Genomic DNA, 23738 nt, shown 5'->3' with positions numbered 1-23738 from the left:
CAAGCTTCAGAGGACAACAACATGTCCTTTACGGAGTGGGAACTCCGCAGCACCTTAGCGCTTTGCAAGGACACGTCTCCTGGACCAGACATCCATAACCAGATATTGAAACACCTTAGTGATGATAGTCTACTATATCTCCTTCGTGTGTTCAACCGAATCTGGATAGAAGGTGATTTTCCATCTCAGTGGCTAGAGGGCATAGTCATTCCTGTCCTCAAGCCTGACAAAGATCCTAAGTATGCAGAAAGTTATAGACCGATTTGTCTTACAAACTGCCTGTGTAAGCTATTTGAGAGGATGGTAAATCGCCGACTTGTGTGGTGTCTGAAGAAACAAGGACTCTTGTCCGAGTACCAGTGTGGTTATCGAGCTGCTCGCTCGACCACTGACCACCTGGTACACCTGGAGAGCTCTATCCAGGATGCATTTCTCCGCAAACAGCATTTGTTAGCTGTTTTCTTTGACTTAGAAAAGACCTATGACACCACATGACGATATGGTATCCTTTCAGTCCTGCATCAATATAGATTCCGAGGTCACTTGCCGGTATTTATTGCAAACTTTTTGTCCCTCCGTCTATTCTGTGTCCGAATAGGGAGGACGTATTCGCAATACCACGTTCAGGAAAATGGGGTTCCACAGGGATCGGTCCTTAGTGTCACTCTGTTCATGATTGCCATAAACTGTATTGTTGCTGCTGCTGGTTCAGCAATAATACCGTCACTCTATGTGGACGACTTTGCTCTGCACTAAAGCTCGCGTAATATGGCAGTCGCAGAGCGACAATTACAGCAAGCTATTAGGAGAGTGGAACAGTGGGCGTCCACTTTTGTTGGCTCTGTACTCTTCATCCACAACCTGAGCTTTATTTAGGAAATGTCATTCTTCCCATTGTTGACACTTACCGATTTCTTGGGCTCCTTTTCGATAGCAAATTATCGTGGGAGCCACACGTGCGGCAGTTAAAAGTGCAATGCACTAAGAAGCTGAATATCATGAAGTTTCTTAGCAGCACTAATTGGGGTGGTGACCGCACAGTTCTGCTACGTTTCTGTAGGGCATATATTTTATCCCGGCTAGACTACGGTAGTGCAGCATATGGCTCAGCAAGACCAAGCATCCTTGCGAAGCTGAACAGCATCCACCACAGCGGGGTTAGGTTGGCGACTGGATCTTTTCGTACAAGCCCCATTGCCAGCCTGGTCGCTGAGTCTAGTGTGCCGTCTTTACACCTGAGGCGCCAGCAGCTCCTTCTTTCGTATGCTGCAAATTTGCGACAGATGCCACTTCACCCAAGCTATCCTTGCGTATTCAACAATGGCAACCGTTTGTTGTACACTGCTTGTCCTCGAGCAACGCGGCCGGTTGGAATACACTTGGATAGCAGTCACAGATTGTTTCACGTACCTTCGGTTCCTTGCCTTGTCAGACAACCAAGTGGGGTTCCTCCGTGTGTAGTACGACGTCTTGAAATAATCCTGGATCTGCACACTGGCCCAAAGGAAAACACGGACCCTTTGATTTATCTGAGGTTCTTTCTGTCCGTTGTTGGCCGGTATCCAGGTTCAGTCGTCGTTTACACGGATGGCTCGAGAACAGACACTGAAGTGGGCTGTGCGTTTGTTGTCGACACTGATATGTTTCTTTTTGATCTCCCAGAAACCTGTAGGGTGTACACAGCAGAGCTCTATGCTATCTGTGAAGCTCTGCGGTACGCACTGTCCAATGAGTGCCGACACTTTCTTCTGTGTACTGACTCCTTGAGCTCGCTACAATCTATTGATACCTGTTTCCCTCGGCACCCTCTGGTGCAGCGGATCCAGGACCTGCTGGCCGGGTGTTCGGATGCCGGCACCAGAATCACGTTTATGTGGCTCCCAAGCCACATGGGTGTAGAGGGAAACGAGTTAGCAGATAAGGCTGCCAAGGAGGCAGTAATACGTAGTAAACAGCTCCGGAACAGTTGATCTTGAACTACAATGGAGTGTCCAAAGGAACGTATTCCTTGATACTCAAGAAACAGACATTGGATGATGGGCAACACAACATAATTTATGGAAGAAAGATAGAAGGAAGCTGAAGCACAGGGATGAAGATCAGTATGATGAGTTGAACAGGGCTGTTCAAAGAAAATGGAAGTAATCACAGGACTTTTGGCTGGTAGAAAGATGCAGAGAAAGACAAGTATGTGTGTCCAACCCTAGTCCCATTTCCGTACAGGGTTAGGTATGAAATGGGATGAATCTTCGTAGTGAGATTTTACAACCGGAAACCCTTCCTGATGTCCGCCTCATTAGAGGAGTTAATGAAACGAATAACGTGATATATGATAGATAGTAGGAGGGGAGTGGGTGAAATCTGGTGCAGGCACATAGCCTATTCCTATCGAATAGCACTAAGGGCTCTGCTCAAGGCTTATCATAACATACAAGAGATGAATCACTATCAACAGCGTCATATGCCCTCCCTCCATACGAATACTGTGGAGAAGTTTGGTATTGAATCCAGGTTTTGGCACGCAGTCTAGTAATTAGAAATTGTATACCATCACCACCATTCCTACCCTCCCGGCCAACATTCTGATGGTGAAAATGTTTGCCAACTGGACTTGAACCGGCTAACCACAGTGTCAGACCATATAGATTTGAAGCCTTAATGATTATCATGCAGAGAAATAGAATGTCTCCAGGAGAAACATGACTTCTTCAACCTCCAGAGGAAAATCAAGGAATTTACAAGAAATATTGTTAGCTGTATAAAGCTACACTGAGGGATGCCAATTGCATAATCTTGGGGAGCTGAAGAAAAGCTGAAGTGTTGAAAGGAGTGTATTAAGAATCTCTTTAACGATGTGTAGCCAGACAAACCATACTGATGAATGCAAAGAAGCAAGTCCTGACATAACAGAAGATGAAGTATTGGATGCAATCAACCTCCAGAAGATAGGTAAAGCTGTGGGTCCAGAAAAGATACATACAGAAACTCTCAAACTCATTGCTCAAGGTGATTGTAGAGGCCTAAACCTGCTGCCTGTGCAGTGTATAAGGCTTGGAGAATTACATCTGACTTGTTAAGATCAACTTTTCTTACCATACCTAAAAAATGCTAGTGCATCACATTGTGATGATTGTCACATGATCAGCCTAATGTCCCATTATCTCTGAAAGAGTTATCATTCAATATCAATGCGGATCCAACATGAAATTCATCACACGTAAATGTATTCCTACGTATCACCCACACTTGTATCTATCCGAAATGCAAACGCCAAATTTGTCATATAAAATCAACTTCATGGTCCGTATCGCACTTTAACAGATTCACAACTAAGTATTTTTTATTTTCCACCTTGTCGATACATTAGTTGCTTAAGGCAACTTATTGGTTAAAAGTGGTACACGTTTCGTATACAGTAGAGTCTTGATTATCCGACCTAAACGGGACCTGGAGTACGTCGGATCACCTAAAATGTCGGATAATACAGAATAACATTGAAAATGAACTGAAACAAACAGGAAGGCTGTACTGTATTGCTATGTTTTACGGTACTCTATTTATTGACCTTTCAGTTCAATTATACAGTAGATGCAGTACTGAACGAAAACATTCCAAATGTCTTACGAAAAGAAACTTGTCAATAATGTCTCCTTGGCTGCTGATTCACGTTTTCTTGCTGCGAGATCCCGCCATCGACGATAATCCTTCACTGTGTGTCATCGTTTTCTCCTTTTGTTCCACAATGCCTCGTTCAACTTTTTCCCAAGACTTCGCAATCCAGTATGCCACGTCTTTCATGTTGTTTCGCTTTAACTTTTCTATCATGTCCTTGCTATTGACCATTTTCTCTATCAGGGATGAAAGGAGATACTTCCTCTTCAATGTTTCCAGTACACCTTGGTCCATTGGTGGCATAATGACGTCACGTTAGGAGGGAGGAACATAACTTTGATGTCACCATTTCTAAGTTGCTCTTCATTTGGGTGTGATGGAGCGTTGTCTAGTAGAAGAAGAGCTGTTCTAGGGAGATTGTTTGAAGCTAGAAATGTTTCTACATCTAGAACAAACTGTGTAAAGAACAGTCTTTTAAGAAGTCGGCAGACATCCAGGCAGCCTTCTGATTCATGTAATGGACTGGAAGAGCATTAATGGAAATATTTTTAAATGCCCTAGGCTTCTTTGCTTTACCGATCATAAGCAATTTTGCTTTTAAGTTCCCAGTAATATTACTACATGCAAGAACAGTAACTCTTTCCTTACTACGTTGTAGCCAGGTGCAGACATCTTGGCTTGGGCTGCGAGAGTTTTGATGGCAGCATCTTGAGATTCAGCCCAGTTTCATCACAATTAAAAATCTGATCACCGGTTAATCTTTCAGCAAAAATTATTTCTTTAAATTCCTTTTTAAATTTCACAACTTCATTGGATTTAGCTGACAGTTTTTCTCCACAGATATTAAGCTGCCCAATGCCGTACCATTTTTTCCAGTAATCAAGCCACCCAGCATTGGCAGTAAAATTAGGGTCCTCTTCATTAAACTCCTTCTGGAAATACACTGTCATTTCTTGCAGAACGGGGCCAGATTGACAAGCTCTTTTCCAGGTTTTGAGCGAACCAAAGAAATAGTGCTTCACTTACTTTTTCGTACTCACATTTTTCATCATTTTTTAAATTTTCAGTGCATTCCTTGTTGCTCTGGTAGAGCACCACTTTTCAATTTCTTCCCTTTTATGTTTCCAGTCTCCCTCTGTAACAAGTCCAACACCATAATCTGAAGCCACTTTTTGAAGAGTTTCCCCTTTGTCCAGTCTCTTTAACCCACTCAGCTTGCATTCCACAGAAACAATAACTTCTTCTGTTTACTTGCCATACTCTCAGAGGATATGAAAACTATAACATCCGCGCCCAACCAGTACTACACTGAACAATCCTACTGCATGACTGCCAGTGCTTGTCCCACGGTTGCACCCTCCACACCGGGTGTCCCAAAATTGCCTTCACCTAAAGTTCAAATTAAGCCTACCAGTGTCGGATAACACAGAATGTCGGATAAGCAAAGGTCGGTTCAGCGAGACTCTACTGTATTTTTAACATTTTCAGCCACATAACACTGTTTAGATGAAAAATTCATATATTGTCAAGGAATCAATGCATTGAGAGAAAGTGTCCTTAAAAACAGCATAAGAATATTAAATGTTTTGACTGATAGATGGCTGGATATGAATGTCGACATACAGGCAAGTTTCATTGACTAACAAAAAGCTAATTCCAGTATAAATGTTCCAGCTAACTCATTCTTGGCTGTCAGTGTTTCGCCCCATTGTGCCAATTTGGGCTCATCAGTAACTAGCACACTTACCAAGACACATGGTTGGTGCATGTAGTGGAGGCCATCTGTTCGGAGCCATAGGCAGTCCCAGTGAACTATGGGAGACTTTATCTCATTTACAAACTTTATGCCACCGAGCGTCAGTGGGTAGGGTCTGACACATCCCACTCTGACGAGTCTAGTCTCAGACCTAAGACGAAACGCTGGTTAATAGAGCAAACGCCTGAAAAGCTTTACATCTGATATGTTCTCGATAGCTGCAGTTGCTTAATTGCGGCCAGTATCCGGTATTTGGGAGATAGTAAGTTCGAACCCCACTGTCGGCAGCCCTGAAAATGGTTTTCTGTGGTTTCCCATTTTCACACCAGGCAAATGCTGGGGCTGTACCTTAATTAAGGCCACGGCCGCTTCCTTCTCACTCCTAGCCCTTCCCTCCCATCGTCGCCATAAGACCTATCTGTGTCAGTGCGACGTAAAGCAAATAGCAAAAAAAAAAAACTTTATGCCTGCTAGGCCATCAGTTGATGTAGATATTGATTCCCATACGGAACGTGAAATATTTGTCCTGAATGAGTAAATTCATAATTCCAATAAAATGGTCCATTATTGGACACCGGGCAAGTTGGCCGTGCGCGTAGAGGCGCGCGGCTGTGAGCTTGCATCCGGGAGATAGTAGGTTCGAATCCCACTATCGGCAGCCCTGAAGATGGTTTTCCGTGGTTTCCCATTTTCACACCAGGCAAATGCTGGGGCTGTACCTTAATTAAGGCCACAGCCGCTTCCTTCCAATTCCTAGGCCTTTCCTATCCCATCGTCGCCATAAGACCTATCTGTGTCGGTGCGACGTAAAGCCACTAGCAAAAAAAAAAAAAAAAAAAAACATTATTGGACATTATAAATGTTCCAGCTATCTCATTCCTGGTTCAGTGTTTCTTTCAGTTTGTAACTAGCACACCTACCACGACACGTGGCTAGTGCATCATCATGAAAAGTTTTCATTCCCCTCCCTGAGGGAGAGGGGTGGGCCACCTAGAAGGCAACGCCTTCTCTCTGGCCAGGAGATTTGGCAGGGTTGTGGGTTTAATGGAGTAGGTGGATGGGCTAGGGTGATTTGGCATGGTGGAGGAGGTGGGGGAATTTTCCTTTGGCTGTGTGCTTTATTTACAACTTGGGTCTTTTACAATTTTATCAGACTTTTACGACGTTTCATTTACTATTTACAAATTATGATTGCAACTGGTGAATTCAAGTAATGGTATATACAATGATGTGAGCTAAGAGTTTTCACATATATGTAGCACAAATGTTGAATATGGGCTGGTTAAAATATGACACCAACTTGATAGTTATACTTATATGAATACTGTATGTACACTGAGAAGGGGTAATAGGAATTTACATTATATAAGTAGAACCCATGTTGTAATGGGACTATTTACAATGTGATACCAATTATAGAGTTATATTTACATGAATACAGTATATACAATGAGATGGGATGAAAGGGGTTTTACAATAAAAGTTAGGATAAATGTTGTATTTGGACTATTTACAATATTGCACCAACAAGATAGTTATAATTGACATGTATACAGTAAATACAGTCATGTGAGCTGACTGGAGTTTTACAGTAAATGATGTAGAAGAGAAAAGATGACAATAATAATGTTAATTGGATTATTTACAGCATGTTCCAGTTAGATAGTTGTTTTTATATACATAAGGTGTGTACAGTCGACTTCTTTATTTGGTCGGTTAGGGAGTGGGGAGGGCGTCGACGAGGGCTCACCATGATATTGAATTGCCATTACAATTCCAATTAGTTGCTTTACGTCGCACTGACATAGATAGGACTTCTGGCGACGATGGGACAGGGAAGGGCTAGGAGTGGGAAGGAAGCAGCTGTGGCCTTAATGAAGGTACAGCCCCAGCATTTGCCTGGTGTGAAAATGGGAAACCACGGAAAACCATTTTCAGGGCTGCCGACACTGGGGTTCGAACCTACTATCTCCCGAATACTGGATACTGATACCAATATAAATGGTCCGTTATTGGACATTATAAATTTTCCAGCTAGCTCATTCTTGGTTGCCAGCGTTTCGCCCTCGTGTGCTAGGGTGGGCTCATCAGTTGGTACCCAGCACACCTACCAATACGCTGGCTAGTGCATACCGTGGAGGCCACTGCGTAGGCTAACTGGAGCCACCGGCAGTGCCAATGCACTAAGAGACTTTGTCTCTTCACTAAAAATTTTTGATGTCAGATTCCCTATGGGAATCAACATCTATATCATCTGATGGCCAAGCAGGCATCAAAAATTTTTTGTGATGAGACAAAGTCTCTTAGTGCATTGGCACTGCCGGTGGCTCCAGTTAGCCTACGCAGTGGCCTCCACGGTATGCACTAACCAGCGTATTGGTAGGTGTGCTGGGTACCAACTGATGAGCCCACCCTAGCACACGAGGGCGAAACGCTGGCAACCAGGAATGAGCTAGCTGGAAAATTTATAATGTCCAATAACGGACCATTTATATTGGTATTATAAATTTGCTCATTCAGGACAAATATTTCAGATTCCCTATGGAAATCAACATCTATATCATCTGATGGCCAAGCAGGCATCAAAAATTTTTAGTGATGAGACAAAGTCTCTTAGTGCATTGGCACTGCCGGTGGCTCCAGTTAGCCTACGCAGTGGCCTCCACGGTATGCACTAGCCAGCGTATTGGTAGGTGTGCTGGGTACCAGCTGAAGAGCCCACCCTAGCACACGAGGGCGAAACGCTGGCAACCAGGAATGAGCTAGCTGGAAAATTTATAATGTCCAATAACGGACCATTTATATTGGTATTATAAATTTGCTCATTCAGGACAAATATTTCAGATTCCCTATGGGAATCAACATCTATATCATCTGATGGCCAAGCAGGCATCAAAAATTTTTAGTGATGAGACAAAGTCTCTTAGTGCATTGGCACTGCCGGTGGCTCCAGTTAGCCTACGCAGTGGCCTCCACGGTATGCACTAGCCAGCGTATTGGTAGGTGTGCTTGGTACCAACTGATGAGCCCACCCTAGCACACGAGGGCGAAACGCTGGCAACCAAGAATGAGCTAGCTGGAAAATTTATAATGTCCAATAACGGACCATTTATATTGGTATTATAAATTTGCTCATTCAGGACAAATATTTCAGATTCCCTATGGGAATCAACATCTATATCATTACTGGATACTGGCCGCACTTAAGCGACTGCAGCTATCGAGCTCGGTAAAATTGCCATTACGACATGATTTATAGTCTGATTGGGCTGTTAGGGGTGCAAGTGGTGTATTGGGCGTGGGGTTGGTGTTGGGGAGTGGTGATTGCCATCGCAGTTCTCTTGGAGGCATCGCTTCGGGGTGGGGGGTAGGGATCGGTAAAGGTGGTAAGGTGTCTGGATGAAGTGTGGGGAAGGGGGAGGTGGACCGTTACGGAGGTGGTTTAGGATACTGCATAGGCTACTTGGAACTACAGGCAGTGCCAATGCGCTATGGGAGACTTTGTCTCATTTACAAAAATTGATGCCTACAAGTCCACCATATGTTGTAGTTACTGATTCCCATTGGGAACCTGATATATTTGTCCTGAATGAGTAAATTCATAATATTCCAATATAAATGGTCTGTTATTGGATGTTATAAATGTTCCAGCTGACTCATTCTTGGATACCAGCCCATGTACCAATTTGGGCTAATTTGGAGGCTATGTCCAATAACCGACCATTTAATTGGAATGATGAGTTTACTCATTCAGAACAAATATTTCAGGTTCCCAATGGGAATCAATATCTACATTATCAAAAGGCTTTTGATTGCATATCTCGTGCAAAATTTGCTGAGAATTTAAAAACTACTGGTGTTAATAATAATAATAATAATAATAATAATAATAATAATAATAATAATAATAATAATAATAATAATAATAATAATAATAATAATAATAATAATAATAATAATAAGAAGAAGAAGAAGAAGAAGAAGAAGAAGAAGAAGAAGAAGAAGAAGAAGAAGAAGAAGAAGAAGAAGAAGAAGAAGAAGAAGAAGAAGAAGAAGAAGAAGAAGAAGAAGAAGAAGAAGAAGAAGAAGAAGAAGAAGAAGAAGAAGAAGAAGAAGAAGAAGAAGAAGAAGAAGAAGAAGAAGAAGAAGAAGAAGAAGAAGAAGAAGAAGAAGAAGAAGAAGAAGAAGAATTTTATGGTCTCGGCTACCGTATGCAAACATTTTAATTTGACACCATCTGGCTGTTAACTCATCAGTTCCATTTTATTCTAGGCCTACTAGATGGCAGAGTAAACTGAATCTCACTTGGGCGTCTATGGCTGAGTCATAATGAATTTCGTCAGATAAACACTAAATGTTGTCACCAGAGATTTTTACATTCTGACTTTGTATGACATGGAATGATGCCCTTTAATAATCCAACTACCTCTGCCAGGTTTGAATCCACTATCTTGGGATATTATGGCAGACATTGTACCACTTATCCACAGAGGGAGCTACTATTGATGTTGGTGCTGGTGATCTTCGTATCATCACTCAGCTCTACTGGAACCAAACAGCAGTGATCAAAATAGAGGGAGATACAACTGAGGACATAGCTGTACGGAGAGGCGTGGAACACTGCTGTATCCTGTCCCCTCTCCTCTTTAATATCCGCTCTGAGATTGTGTTCAGAGAAGCTGTTGAGGATGTTAACCTAAGCACAGGATCAATGGCAATGTCATTAATAACATCCGCTTTGCTGATAGATTATGTTATGTTAGCTGGTAACCTATCTGATCTTCAAATTATTATTAACAACATTGTAAGGATCCCTGCAGCGTTTGATCTGTTCGTGAATTGGCAAGACCAATCTGATTAGTTTTTCAAAAACACCAAAGCAGGACTTCCTGCACATCAACAGCACAGTTATTTAGCAAGTGCCATCCGTCAAATATCTTGGCACTACAGTGAACGAGCGTTGTGATTCCAAGAATGACATTTTTTCTAGGATCGGCAAGCAAAAAATTAGTTCAACAATATGAGGGCTCTATTCTCCAGTTAACATCTCACCATTCAGCTCAGAGTTCGGATGTTGCGATGCTATATTTTCCCTGACCTGTATTTTTTTGAAGGCTGGACAGGAGAGGCGAATTGAGACTTTTGAAATGTACTTGGATAGAAGAATACTTTGAATATCATCGGTAGAAAGGAAGACCAATCAGGCAGTCTTCAACTTGTTACATAAGAAGAAAGAGCTTCTAATAGTCATCAAGGAGCAAAAGCTCAGGCACATCATGAGAGGTGAATGATATGAAGATCTCCAACTCATCATGAAGGGGAAAACTGAAGGACAATTATCTGGGTGGAGAGGGAGAAATTCCTGACTGAAAGACTTGCGCCGCTGTTATGGATGAACTTCTGCTGAAATCTTTTGAGTCGCTGTTATGCCAGTAATCATAATCAATTGGATCGCCAAGGTAGAATAGATTTGTGGAAATTATGTGCCCTTTGAAGTTGTTTGGTCTGTAGACATTCTAAAAAAAAAATGCTAGTCTGTAGGAAAATACAGTATGCTGCTAAACAATCCTGAATGTCATGCCTGTCTGACACGAACGCACTTTGTTCGAATAGCTTGCTATGGCTTCTGTAGGGCTTAGTTTTGTACAGATTATTACATTGTATAGTTAGAGTGGCGTTAATGGTTCTCACAACAGAAGAGGATGTGTTTATCATCAAGCACTATTTCCATTCGTACGGAGTGGGAATTTGTGCCATTTTTGTTGTGCCATAAACCCGCCACTGCAACGACAATGAATGCAGCAAGGTGGAGCTACATCATATTCCACAAGGGGGGTCACTTGCTCTTCTGCAGCAGAACTTTGGAGATCTGCTTCGGAAGAGAATTCCCATATTCTTCCCACTCCCCAGATCTCATGCCCCCATGTGCTTACATATGGGGCAAGCTGAAAGAAATTGTTTTCTAGTCAGGTGTAGAAGTTTAATTAATAAGTCTGTTCGACTTTTAAATCCTTACATGATCTGAGTTCAGACCGGCATAAGCCAGGTCGGTTTCTATCTTTATAATAAGTGAATATTTTAGTACGAAAGGACCAAATATTCAAAATAATTTTTAATATAGGTGATAAACATTAAATACTACTTTGGCAGAGAAGTGTATTGAATTTAGAATTCAAAAATGTAAGAGTATTACAGATGGCCTATTGAGGAATGTTCTCAAATTACAGGAGAAAGTAATTTTTTGTGTCCTTGCGGGAACCTGTGTGCATCGGCTTTGCCAACAATCTACTAGACCATTATGAACAATTACACGTTATAATTCTCATGTCTGGTCCGTATTGAAATGTACGTGACTTACTTGACTTACTTCCTTTAATTTCAGGTGGAACATAGGGCCTCGACAAAATTTCTCCAGCCTGCTCTGTCTGCCGCCATTGCTTTCACCTTCCACCATGTCCTGTTAACTCCAGCAATCTCCTTGTCTATGGTTCTCTTCCAGGTAATCCTCGGTCTGCCTTGCCTGCGACTGCCTTGTGGATTCCAACTCAATGTCTGCCTTGTGGTCTTCTCAGGGGTGCCCAATCCATCTCCATTTTCTTCTCATTATCTGTTCCTGTATGGGACTTTGACTTGTGGCCTCCCAAAGGTCTTTGTCTGAGATGGTCTTTGGCCACCATATTCTCATAATGTACCTCAAACACCGATTTATAAAAGTCTGTAACCTTGTGGTAATATCTTTGGTCACTTTCCAGGTCTCACTTCCATACAGTAACACAGATTTAACATTTGAGTTGAGATATGTACGTAAAGACAAATAATGTTACAAGTGTTTTAGCTTTCAGGACACGTTCGTAATAATCAGTAAAGAACTCAATAATAGTAACGAATTTTAAGTTTTTTAAACAAAATATCAAGTTCCCAAGGAGGATTAGGTCAACGGATCCTTAACTTTCCTAGATGTCACAGTAACATGCATTAATGGTAGCTTTGATTTCCAAATTTACAGAAAACCTAGTCACATGTCAATAACAATCAACAATACATCTTTACATCCTAACTCCCATAAACAGACCTTTCACAGTTTAATTTACTGAGCTTTAAAAATCCCTCTAACACCCAAGAACCTTAAAAGAGAACTAAATTATATAAAGGATTTAGCAAAAATTAATGGGTATAAACCTGAAATGATTAAGCATTTAATCATTAAGGTCAAATTCAAATTAACAATAAACCTCATCCCTGACAGACCCAAAAAATCCAAGTTCGTTACTTTCACCTACAACAATCCAAACTTTCACCAGGTCTTGAACCCCATAAAAAAACAAAAATACCAGTATAGCTTTTAGGGCAACAAACACTAACCAAAACTTATCTTTCAATCACAACACAGTCAGTTCAAATTTACTCAGGCTCAGGCATGTACAGGCTCAAGTGCACGCAATGTAACATCTCTTATATCGGACAAACAGGCTGGAGTTTTCACACTAGGTACTTAGAACATTACAATGCCAACAAGCAGAACACTACAATGTTAACAAGCACAACAAATTTTCAACTGTGAGCTTCCATATGAAGGAAACAGGACATCATTTCACAACGATAGAACAAGACCTCACAATTATTAAAAGAGTAGGTAAAGGAAAATTGATGAATGAACTTGAAAACATCTATATATATTTAGACCAATACTACAACAAACATCTAAACCTCAACGATTTAATTGAAGTCAAAAATCCATTATATGAAGTCTTACCCAAATTATTGCAAACACTAAATTTAAAATCAAGAAACATTCTTAAAAATCTTAAATTAACATCTTCTAGAACTCCCACTACATTAACAAACACAACTCCCTCCCTCTCTGCCCCCGCAAATCTCTCACAGCCAAACACAACTCCCTCCCTGTCTGCCTGGAGGAAACTAGGAAAGGCCAGAGAGGTTTCCAAAGTTTTAAGGGAAATGAGAAAAGTAAGGGATCAGCAGTCACAACATTTATTAGAATATTTGAAAAATTAACAATAAATTATTTGAATGATTTTAACAATAGCTAAGCTTTGAAATCAGGTAGCGTACACATGTCCTTGAGCCATAAACGGCCACCGGCTGTGCACATAAATGTAAACATAAATATAAATAAGACTGATGTCTTATTGAATCTGAAAATTCAGAATATCTGAAAAAAATTATATTAACTTGAAGGCTGGTCCAAGCCAGACCAATATTGAAATGTGACTAGATATTAAACAATGACAAAGTTGAATACAAAAGTGGTCTCCTTGACCAATAAATTAACAAAGACTTGATATTTAATTGACTAAACTTGAAGCAAGATTTGCAGCACTAACTTCTCCACCAGGGAGATAACAATTGAAAGAAATGGTTGCCAAACATTAAACTGAAAAATAAATACTCCAACACTGCACTGCTATAGACAAATCTTCGAAGGCAAACCAGTCAAGCAAAAATGTCATCCTCCAGAAACAGACATGCTGACAAAAACGTAGATTAAAATATTCATAAGATTAATTCACAAGTTTGTGTAGAATGCAAATTCCAGGCTGCATTAGTAGAATTCAGTAAGAGAATAGAAGTGCCGGACAAGCCAGCTGCAGGAATGTCGAAAGTGCTCGACTTGACATGCTTTAGTTCAAACAGGTGAGCAAAGCCCAGGTCAGCTGCCTCAAGCAAGGCGAAGTGAAATGCATGTTGACAAAATGCTGCCTCCAGTGCGCACGGCGAAAATATCAGCCTGGACGAGAAGTGAGCTGCTTGATGGGAGTGAGGAACCGAATCCTGGAGAACATGATGAGGGGCAGTCCTTAAGACGCACTGCAGAAGGTTCCAGATCCAACATAAAGTAATGCTGTAAGACAAATGGTAGCAATTACTAAAAAGTACATAAGAAACCTTATCAAAAAGATACAAAATAATGAGAGAATGGAATTCCAGAAATAATTTTAATTATTTCCAATTAATTAATAATATAACAAAGGCAAAAAGCAAATAAAAGAAGTGACCAATAAAAAAGTAGAAAGACACGGAAAATACATTCTTGGTACCAACTGGAAATAAAGTTGCCAGTGACGCAAACAGTCATGTCAAGGTGATGTAACCAATCAACAGGCAAGAAAAAATTACAGAAGTCAGCGGAGCAAGAGAAAGAAAATAGGCAAGCAGTATTCCTCTAACCTGTGACATGATTGCACGTCGAAGGGAACGTATAATAAATCAACGAAAAGTAACCAAACCTAAAGCAATTAAGGTCAGAGAAACATCTATAACATAAATTCATGCAAGTAGGAGAGGTACCAAAAATCGTGAAAATTGCCAACAAATCGTACGTTCATGAGCGCATGAACCACCGCCCATGCAAATCTCTCGCAACCAATAACACATAAACTTAATGTCCCGCCTATCCCTCCCCTCCACCACACCCGCCTCCCCCAATCTCACATCGATACAACACTAGAAGCGCAAGTGTCAGTCATTTCAACGCTACCATAGCAACTGATTAACACCATAACAGTCAAAGAGATAAATGAACATACACATAACGTTGTTTTTCTTTAACTAACCTTTTCTTTGACTGATTTTCATCATTACAGACGAAAGGGTAAGTGATTATACACTCATCCTTTTTTTTTTTTTTTTTTTTTTTTTTTTTTTTTTTTTACCCACCTTCTCTTTTAAAAAATTTTTTGCTAAGTATTTAGTCTCCTCTTGTTACAGACATTACACTACAAGCTCTAATCAACATCAAAATAACTTTGACTTTCGCTCCTTCAAGCTAAGATAAATACAACTACAGACAGTTGAATACCCTTCCTCGCTTCTACAACATACTTAAAGAAGACTGTTGACTTATCTTAACGCATCTTTAACAACTTCAGCAGTCTAGCAGCTTTACTTTTTTCTTATCCTCCACTAGAAGTGATCAAAAAATACATATCTACTTCATTATAAAGATTAAGCTGTTTATGTTACAAATTATTTTTCTGACACCCTTAACAAGTATTAGGCATATTAAACCAGATTCCATTCAGTGTTCCAAGGAATATAATTTTGTAGAACTTGTGACATGCAGCTTGATACCACAGTTTTAACCAAGAACATTCTTACAAGTTTATGTTAAACAAGTACCTGCATTAGTATCATTTTACAATTTGTAAGAGCAATCAGGATCCTGATCATTCACCTTACAGGTTTCAGATTAAGGCTGAAGATGCCCTTATAATGGGTGAAACATGACCCTGTTAATTAATATGATAAGATTTTATTCTTAATTACTAGATCTCTCTTTGTATTGAATAGGTGAAAATTTAAACATTTGTAACATTATTCCTTGTCATTATGAACAATTCGTGAGATGTGTACTGACGCTGTTAGATACGTCTTGCCATTATTACCTTCCATCTTGTTATGACATATTTTGACGTTCAGAGGATGTTTGCAATTTCAGTATAGTTTGTTTTGCCGTAAACTGTAGATAATAATTTGAACAAAAATGGGAGATATTTTTTTGTGGCCCCTACTCTTTGGTAAAGTTTTCTATTTTAAAAGTAATGAAAGTGGTAGCTTCTGTCTTCTTCTATAGCTGTCACATTGCAGTACAGCAGAGTTGAAAAAGTTATGCGGAATGTTTTAAAATTATGTAATATAATTGATTAGTAAGCTGTGTATCATAGCACCTGATTAATAGACTATCTATTGTAAAAAGGGTGTTTCTCCCTCAGTTTTAATTAACTGTGTGGTGAATTCAAGTCCTTCACTTCAGATTTGGTTGCAACTTTCACATTGATTTTGGAAATGAAAATCGTTAATCCCACCTTTCAAGCTTTTTACATTGGGTTTGAAGAATGGCTCAATCCCTGAATGCTAATTAAAACTTTGTAAATCTGCTTAAGTGATGGTGAGTGTGTGACATTTCAGGTGTCCGCCTTTGTGGCCTGGTTGACAGCTTCATTGTTTCATTCTCCTCATCATTCTCACTCTGAGTGTTTAATCCTGTGTGCCAGTTAAGTCTTTAACCCGGAGGCTGTTTGGATCCTCCAACCCCCACCAAAGGTTAAGCAGTAATCTTCTTCTTCTTAGGACGCAATCTCCCTTTAAGGCGTAGTGGTTTCGACTGAAACCACCTCCAGTTTTATTTTATATCTTCCTTATGCCTCAGTGGTATCATTTGAAATCACTTGCATTGCCTCTGTGAGGTGCTATTTTCTGGTGATGATTTTTGAAACTGGTAAAATCGGATGATATGTATAGAAATTCTATGGAGATATTTTGTGCTTGAAGTATTGTGTAGCAGTTGTTTTGAAAGTATAATTTCCTTTGGTGTAATTTGATTTGATTGTTTGGATTTCAGGTACGTTTATTGTTGTGATATCTAAGATATATGAAGTTTTAAGTTTAGAGAATTTACGGAAATGTGGAGTGGTTTCAGTTGATACTGCTGCAGCTTACTGCATGTCGAGCAACATAACCTTACAGGCAAGAAGGAAATAATTGAACTGTTGGAAGATATTACGTAAGATGGGGAATCAGAAGGCAACAATAGTGATCCAGGGCGTGATATGGATTAAGATAGTGAAATATATGCTGACGAGAGTGATGGTGACGTGCGAACAAGACCAAGGATACTAAATGTCATACGTGAAGGCTTGGAAAATAAGGGTTATCACATCTATTTCAACTGTCCGACTCGTTGGCTGAACGGTCAGCGTACTGGCCTTCGGTTCAGAGGGTCCCGGGTTCGATTCCCGGCCGGGTTGGGGATTTTAACCTTAATTGGTTAATTCCAATGGCGCGGGGGCTGGGTGTATGTGTTGTCTTCATCATCATTTCATCCTCATCACGACGCGCAGGTCGCCTACGGGAGTCAAATAGAAAGACCTGCATCTGGCGAGCCGAACCCGTTCTGGGATATCCCGGCACTAAAAGCCATACGACATTTCATTTTTCATCTATTTCAACAATTCTTTCACAGGCTTAGCACTAGTCTAGAAACTCAAGTCAAAGGGACTCCCTTCCTGTGGAACAGTAAGGAGTAACCGAAAAGGGATTCCAGCTCTAAAACATGAAAAAGAACTCGAGAGAAGTGACTGTGACTGGCAAGTTGAAATAGAAATTGAAATAGTTGCAGGAAATAGAAGGACAAGCGTAGTACAGTGGTGTTCTTGTCAACTACTGAATCACCTACAGAAGTAACCACAGTAAACAGAAAAAACTCAGATGGTAGTGTTACAGAAGTAACATGCCCAAAAATTGCACAATCTTACACAGCAAATATGGGATGTGTAGATAAGGCAGACATGCTAAAATCCTGCTATGCTCTTGATAGGAAGTCAAAAATTCATGGTTGTGATTATTTTGGCATTTCGTTGACGTTTCAGTTGTGAATGGTTATATTTTGTACTGCTTAGGTAATGCAAATAAGAATATGCGTCTGAAGAATTTTTGTAGAAATGTTATCTCTAGCCTAGTAGGAAGTAAGAGTTTCAAAGACTCTTCTGCCTCATCTATCCCTCCTAAACTGATTAGTTTTAAACCTCAAGTGGCAGCAGAGAAAAGAAAGTCTGAAGCAAAACACATGCCAATACATGGCTCTTCAAAACGCTGTGCATACTGCAGTACGAAGAAGACACCTCACAGGACAAAATGGTCGTGTACAACATGTGGGTTCGGTTTGTGCCTTTCATCTGACAGGAACTGTTTCCTTCCTTTCCATCAGTGATTGTTTATTTAGTGAAGACTGAACAATACTTTGTGCCTTATGTAAAAGTGAAAGTTTGTGTAATTTGAGTAAAAGACTCGTACTGTCAAGCAGTGACCTACAGGCACACTGTTCTCAAATGAAACCACCCCATAATTTTGTACATTTTATTGAATGAAAACCTACTACCTGTTTTCCAGTCATTGACCGAGTCAGGGATGGAATGAATGAAGCAGATATAGGCTATTAGTACGATGGGATCGCCACTCCCAAAGTGATTTATTAATGACTGATAGATGCTATGAAATGAGAATGGAGAGTGTTGCTGGAATGAAAGATAACAGGGAAAACCGGAGTACCCGGAGAAAAACCTGTCCCGCCTCCGCTTTGTCCAGCACAAATCTCACATGGAATGACCGGGATTTGAACCACGGTATCCAGCGGTGAGAGGCCGATGCGCTGCCGTCTGAGCCACGGAGGGTCTGTACATTTTACTGAAATTTAAAAAAAAATAGAAATATTACTTTGTTTTGATGACTTGCATATCGTCGTTGCCGGGACAAAAACTCCTATGTGATAATTTTTGGAGATATACTGACCTGCAGCTCATACATTATGAAGAGCCAGAATGCCTTGACAATATTCACGCAATATTGCACCTTAGATGACAGAACCTTACCGGCCAAAGTTCTAAGCTAAAATATTTCACATAGGAGGTTTTGTCCCGGCAGCGACGATCTGTAATTGCCAATTTTTTTTTCAAAATTTGAAAAAAATAGTTCTGTGCCTCAAAGGGTTAAAGGTTTGTGATCCGGTTGATTATGATTACTCGTGATATAACGGCTCAAAAGATTTCAATAGAAATTGGTCCATACTGGCTGCGAAAGTCGTTAAAACAGGAATTTATCCAGTCTCCCCAAAGTTTGTCGTTCTTCAATTTGCCCCTCAATGATGAGTTGGAGATGTTCATATTGTTCATGTCTCGTGATATTCTTAATGTACCTGAACTTTCACTCCTTGCTGGTTGTTAGAAGCTCTCTCTTTTCTTATTTAACAAATTGAGGACTTCCTCATTCGTCTTGCTTTCTACCCATGATATTTGAAGTATTCTTCTATACAATTACATTTCGAAATCTTCAACCTGCCCTCCAGCAGAGGGCTGAGCATCGAGCCTTGGAAACAATTCAGAAGGACAGGAAAAACATATCATCGCAACATCTGAACTCGGAGCTGAAGGTTGAGATCTCTACTGGTGAACAGGGCCTTCATACTATTCAACAAATTTTTGGCTTACCCAACATGGATAAGATGAATTCATTCTGGGAATTGCAATGCTCATTCACTATAGTCCTAAGATATTTGAAGGATCACACTTGTTGAAAAATTGTGGTGTTTACGTGCAGGGGGACCTGCTTTGGTGTTTTTGAAAATACAATCAGTTTAGTCTTACCATTAATGCAATTATAACAAATCCCTCAAACTGATGGTGGTTTCATGATGACACGTAAGAGGCATGGTGAGGAATGAGGTAGTTTGCCATGGCTTTCCTCACTGGGCCAAAAAGTGCCATTGCAGACAACCAGCGCTACAAGTAGTACCTTTCATAATATCTACCAGGTGTATGCATAAGTTTTTGCCAGTTTTTGTGGTAAAGAAAACACAATTTTCAAGGAAAATTCCTTTGTTATTTATTCAAAAAATTGGCCATCGGCTCCTACACCCTTCACTCATCTTTCTTGTAAGTTATGAATACTATGCCAAAAAAAAACTGCTTGTCTTTTGCGGCAAACCATTTGTTGAACCATTTTCCAACTTCCTCGAAATCACTGAAGTGCTGCTCTGCGAGAACATGCCCCATTGATGCGAAGAGGTGATAGTTAGGTGGCGCCAGGTTGGGGAAGTACGGCGGGTGCGGAAGGATGTCACATCCAAGCAATTTCAAAGTGTCTTTCACTGGTTTTTCTGTGTGAGATGGCGCATTGTCGTGTAACGAAATCACTTTGCGATATATTCTGGCCCATTCTGGTTCATCTTTCGATCAATGCGTGATGTAAATTAATCATTTGTTGGCGATAGTGCTATGCATTTACGGTTTCACCAGGCTTCAAGAGTTCATTGCTCGTCTTTGAACTTTTGTGTTCTGCCAGAGCGCGCACTGACTTTGACATTGAAATCACAACGTTTAAACTGTCAAAACCATGTCTCACATGTTTTAATTGATGGAATGTGTTCACCATATGTTTCTACCATCAAATGATGACTTTCCACAGCCTTTTTCTTTTGATTAAATAAGAAAAGCAATCCGTGCCGCAAATGTTCTTTTTCAGGCACAAAAGTCGACGAATACAATAAAACACATACGCTAGTGTTTAGCGGACTCGACTTGTGGTGTTGGTAGGTTAATGTGAGATGAACAAATTGACGTATGTGTCAAATTCATACGCTGCATACTGTTTGCTGGTGCCATCTCTTAGTGATTTTTTTGCTATTTGCTTTACGTTGCACCAACACAGATATGTCTTATGGCGACGATGGGATAGGAAAGGCCTAGGAAGTGGAAGAAAGCGACCGTGGCCTTAATTAAGGTACAGCCCCGACATTTGCCTGGTGTGAAAATGGGAAACCACGGAAAACCATCTTCAGGGCTGCCGACAGTGGGGCTCGAACCCACTATCTCCTGATTACTGGATAGTGGCCGCACTTAAGCGACTGCAGCTATCGAGCTCGGTCATCTCTTAGTGAAACCAGAAAAGACTTATGCAAACACCTGGTAAATACATGTCTCGCTTTTATTATTTACTTTGTAGATTTGGTCTTATTTTTAAACTGTTAATGCAGTCATTAACTGCCATCTGCTTAGTTTTCTACAGTACCTTTTTTTTTTTAAATATTTTAATATGAGTTATAACTCAGTTTAATAATCGTTTTTCAAATGTAACAAGCAAAGGTCTTCTTCTTCTTATGACGCCGTCTCCCTTCGAAGATTGGCGATCCAATTGATTATGATTACACGCGAAACGGCAGCATGGAAGATTTCTATCGACGTATGTCCATACCACCGCCGCAAGTCTTTCAGCCAGGAATTTCTCCGTCTTCCCACAGATCTTTTCCCATCAATCTTCCCTTGAATGATCAGTCGGAGAAGTTTGTATCGTTCACCTCTCATGATGTGCCCGAGGTAGCTGAGCTTACGCTCCTTGATGGTTATGAGAAGCTCTTTCTTCTTGTTCAAGATGTTGAGGACTTCTTCATTTGTCTTCTTTTCTACCCAAGATATTCGAAGTATTCTTCTGTATAAGTACATTTCAAAAGATTCAATACGCTTCTCCAATAAAGGGCTAAGCGTCCACCCTTCGAAACCATACAGAAGGACATGAAAGACATAACACCGTAGCATTCGAACTCTGAGCTGGAGGTTGAGTTCTCGGGTGGTGAATAAGGTCCTCATGGTATTGAACATATTTTTTGCTTCTCCAATCCTGGATAGGATTTCGCATTTTGAATCACAATGCTGGTTAACTAGAGTTCCAAACAAGCAAAGGTACCAGCTTTCTATATAGATTGCCTTAAATAAAAATAATATAACTTACAAGCTTATCTGTCAAACACAAATAAAACAATGAGAACACTATAAAGTACCTGCAAAAACTGAACCATTATAGTGTTCTAAGTGTTATATTCGCCCACACTATAAATTACCTGTAAAAAAATTAACAGTTATAGTGTTCTAAGTGTTATATTCATACAACAGGAGGTGCACACACAGACCAGGAACAGTTCTATAGGCTGGGAACTACTTGCTGTATTGCGAGGCCTTGCAATAATCACTTGGAAGGGTTGGGGTCAGAGTATGATAGTTGACAGGGCTCGAGGGTGCAGAGGTTTGAATCCCTCGCAAGTAATTTTTTACCGCCAATTGTGTGGGATGTAGCAAGGTTGCATACTTATTGGTTTCCACAGAATGATTTGTTTATATGGCTCTGACGACCTTCGTGGTCAATACAGAGCTGCGTGTAATGTTGGAAGGACCGTATGGTACGTTGCAACATCTCTGGCATAATGGATTGACATGCCTCGATGGTGAGCTGACTAAGGTGATCAGAATTGGCCTGCTCCTGTGCATTCACAAGTTGTTTTACATGGCCCCACAGGAAAAAATCGAGGGACATAAGGTCGGATGATTTGGCAGGCCAGGGAAACAGGTCGTTCTCTTCTTTCAGACGACCACTACCACGTTCGGTGGAGCCCCATCATGTTGAAACCACATCCTGCAACGGTCAAAGAGTGGCACATGTTCTAACAAAACTTCATCTTGGAGAAACCGACAATAGCATGCTACCGTCAGATGGCCCTCAAAAAAAATGGGGACCAATGAAGTGATCACCCACAATGCTACACTATATGTTCATTCCCCACTCTACATTAGAAGCTGTCTCTCATACCCAATGGAGATTATCTACACTCCAGTAGTGCGTATTGTGGTGATTCATGGTTCCATTGTTGTGAAACCACAATTCGTCTGCAAATAAGATGGTTGCTAAGAAGGCAGGATTCCCATGCTGTTCCATTGACAGAACACCACCCGGGCTTTGAAATCATGGCCATGGAGCTCCTAGTGTAAGTGCAAATGGTACAAGTGAAACCGCATAACAGACATATGGCTGATGTTCATCTCCTGTGCAGTAGCCCGTGTACTAATATGAGGGTTATGCTGGATAGCATCCAACACAACCTCTTCGTTGTGAAGGGACATCACGAGATGATGTCGAACAGGCTGTGTCTTTCCCAGGGATGCAGTTGCATGCACCATCTTTCCATACTCCAAAATGTCATGTCTGTCAGTTGTCATCCGTCCGGATAGTATTCTTGATACAGGTTTTGTGCCTCGTATGCATTCTGTCTAGCTTCTCCATAAATGAGTAACATATCCAAATACGCATCACTGGAATACATCACGAGGGAGTGAATAAGCTTTGTGTTGTGTTGTGACCTGCCTCGGAGTTCTCGGAGCTACATATCTGCTTGCCATCACATGTTATTGTTCCAGTGGGACACACTTTGCCCTTCCTGCGTCCTGTGAGGCGTGGAACACATACGATGTAGCTAACTGGAATATTGGTTGCCTGTGTCCTAGCCACAGACCTTCACCAGCTCATCATCGTCAACCCTGCATCATACCCTATGCCATGATACTAATTGCCACATAAACAAACAGGCCTGTAGAAACTATAAAGTATGCAACCTTGCCACATCCCAAGCAATTGGTGATAAAAATAATAAAATTATTTGCATGCGATTTGAACCTCTGTACCCTTGAGCTCTGTCCCCTATCTTCTCTCCAACCGTGCCCCTGCCAAGTGAGCTTTTGTGAGGCTTGGAATGCCGCAGCAGTTCCCATCCTATACAATATCTGTTCCTGGTCCGTGTGTGCACCTCCTGTTGTGATGTTCATGTTCTTCATATCTTTGTTCGTTTTATGAGTTCATTTGGGGTACCAATAATGAATAATAGCAGTGCTCACCATTCCTGTTATCTTCCAGCCCGTAGCCACACATCTTGTTACATTACTTCGGGTTAGTGAGAGGGACCAATGTTGTTTCAGAATTGTAGTAAACACAGCGGGTTGTATAAAACTAGATCACAAGGGGATGGTGGGCTACC

At 40.8% G+C, this 23738-nt stretch overlaps 1 protein-coding gene across 1 annotated transcript in view; it reads left to right on the top strand.

The window, feature by feature from the left end:
- Gale (UDP-galactose 4'-epimerase) overlaps positions 1 to 23738 on the top strand; it is a 145747-nt gene that overhangs the window by 94069 nt on the left and 27940 nt on the right. The gene's annotated exons all lie outside the window — the stretch shown is intronic.

Source organism: Anabrus simplex, chromosome 3 (genome assembly GCF_040414725.1).
Source record: "Anabrus simplex isolate iqAnaSimp1 chromosome 3, ASM4041472v1, whole genome shotgun sequence".
NCBI lineage: Eukaryota > Metazoa > Arthropoda > Insecta > Orthoptera > Tettigoniidae > Anabrus > Anabrus simplex.
The sequence above is the reverse complement of the archived record's forward strand: the minus strand, read 5'-3'. Positions and strand labels throughout refer to the sequence as shown.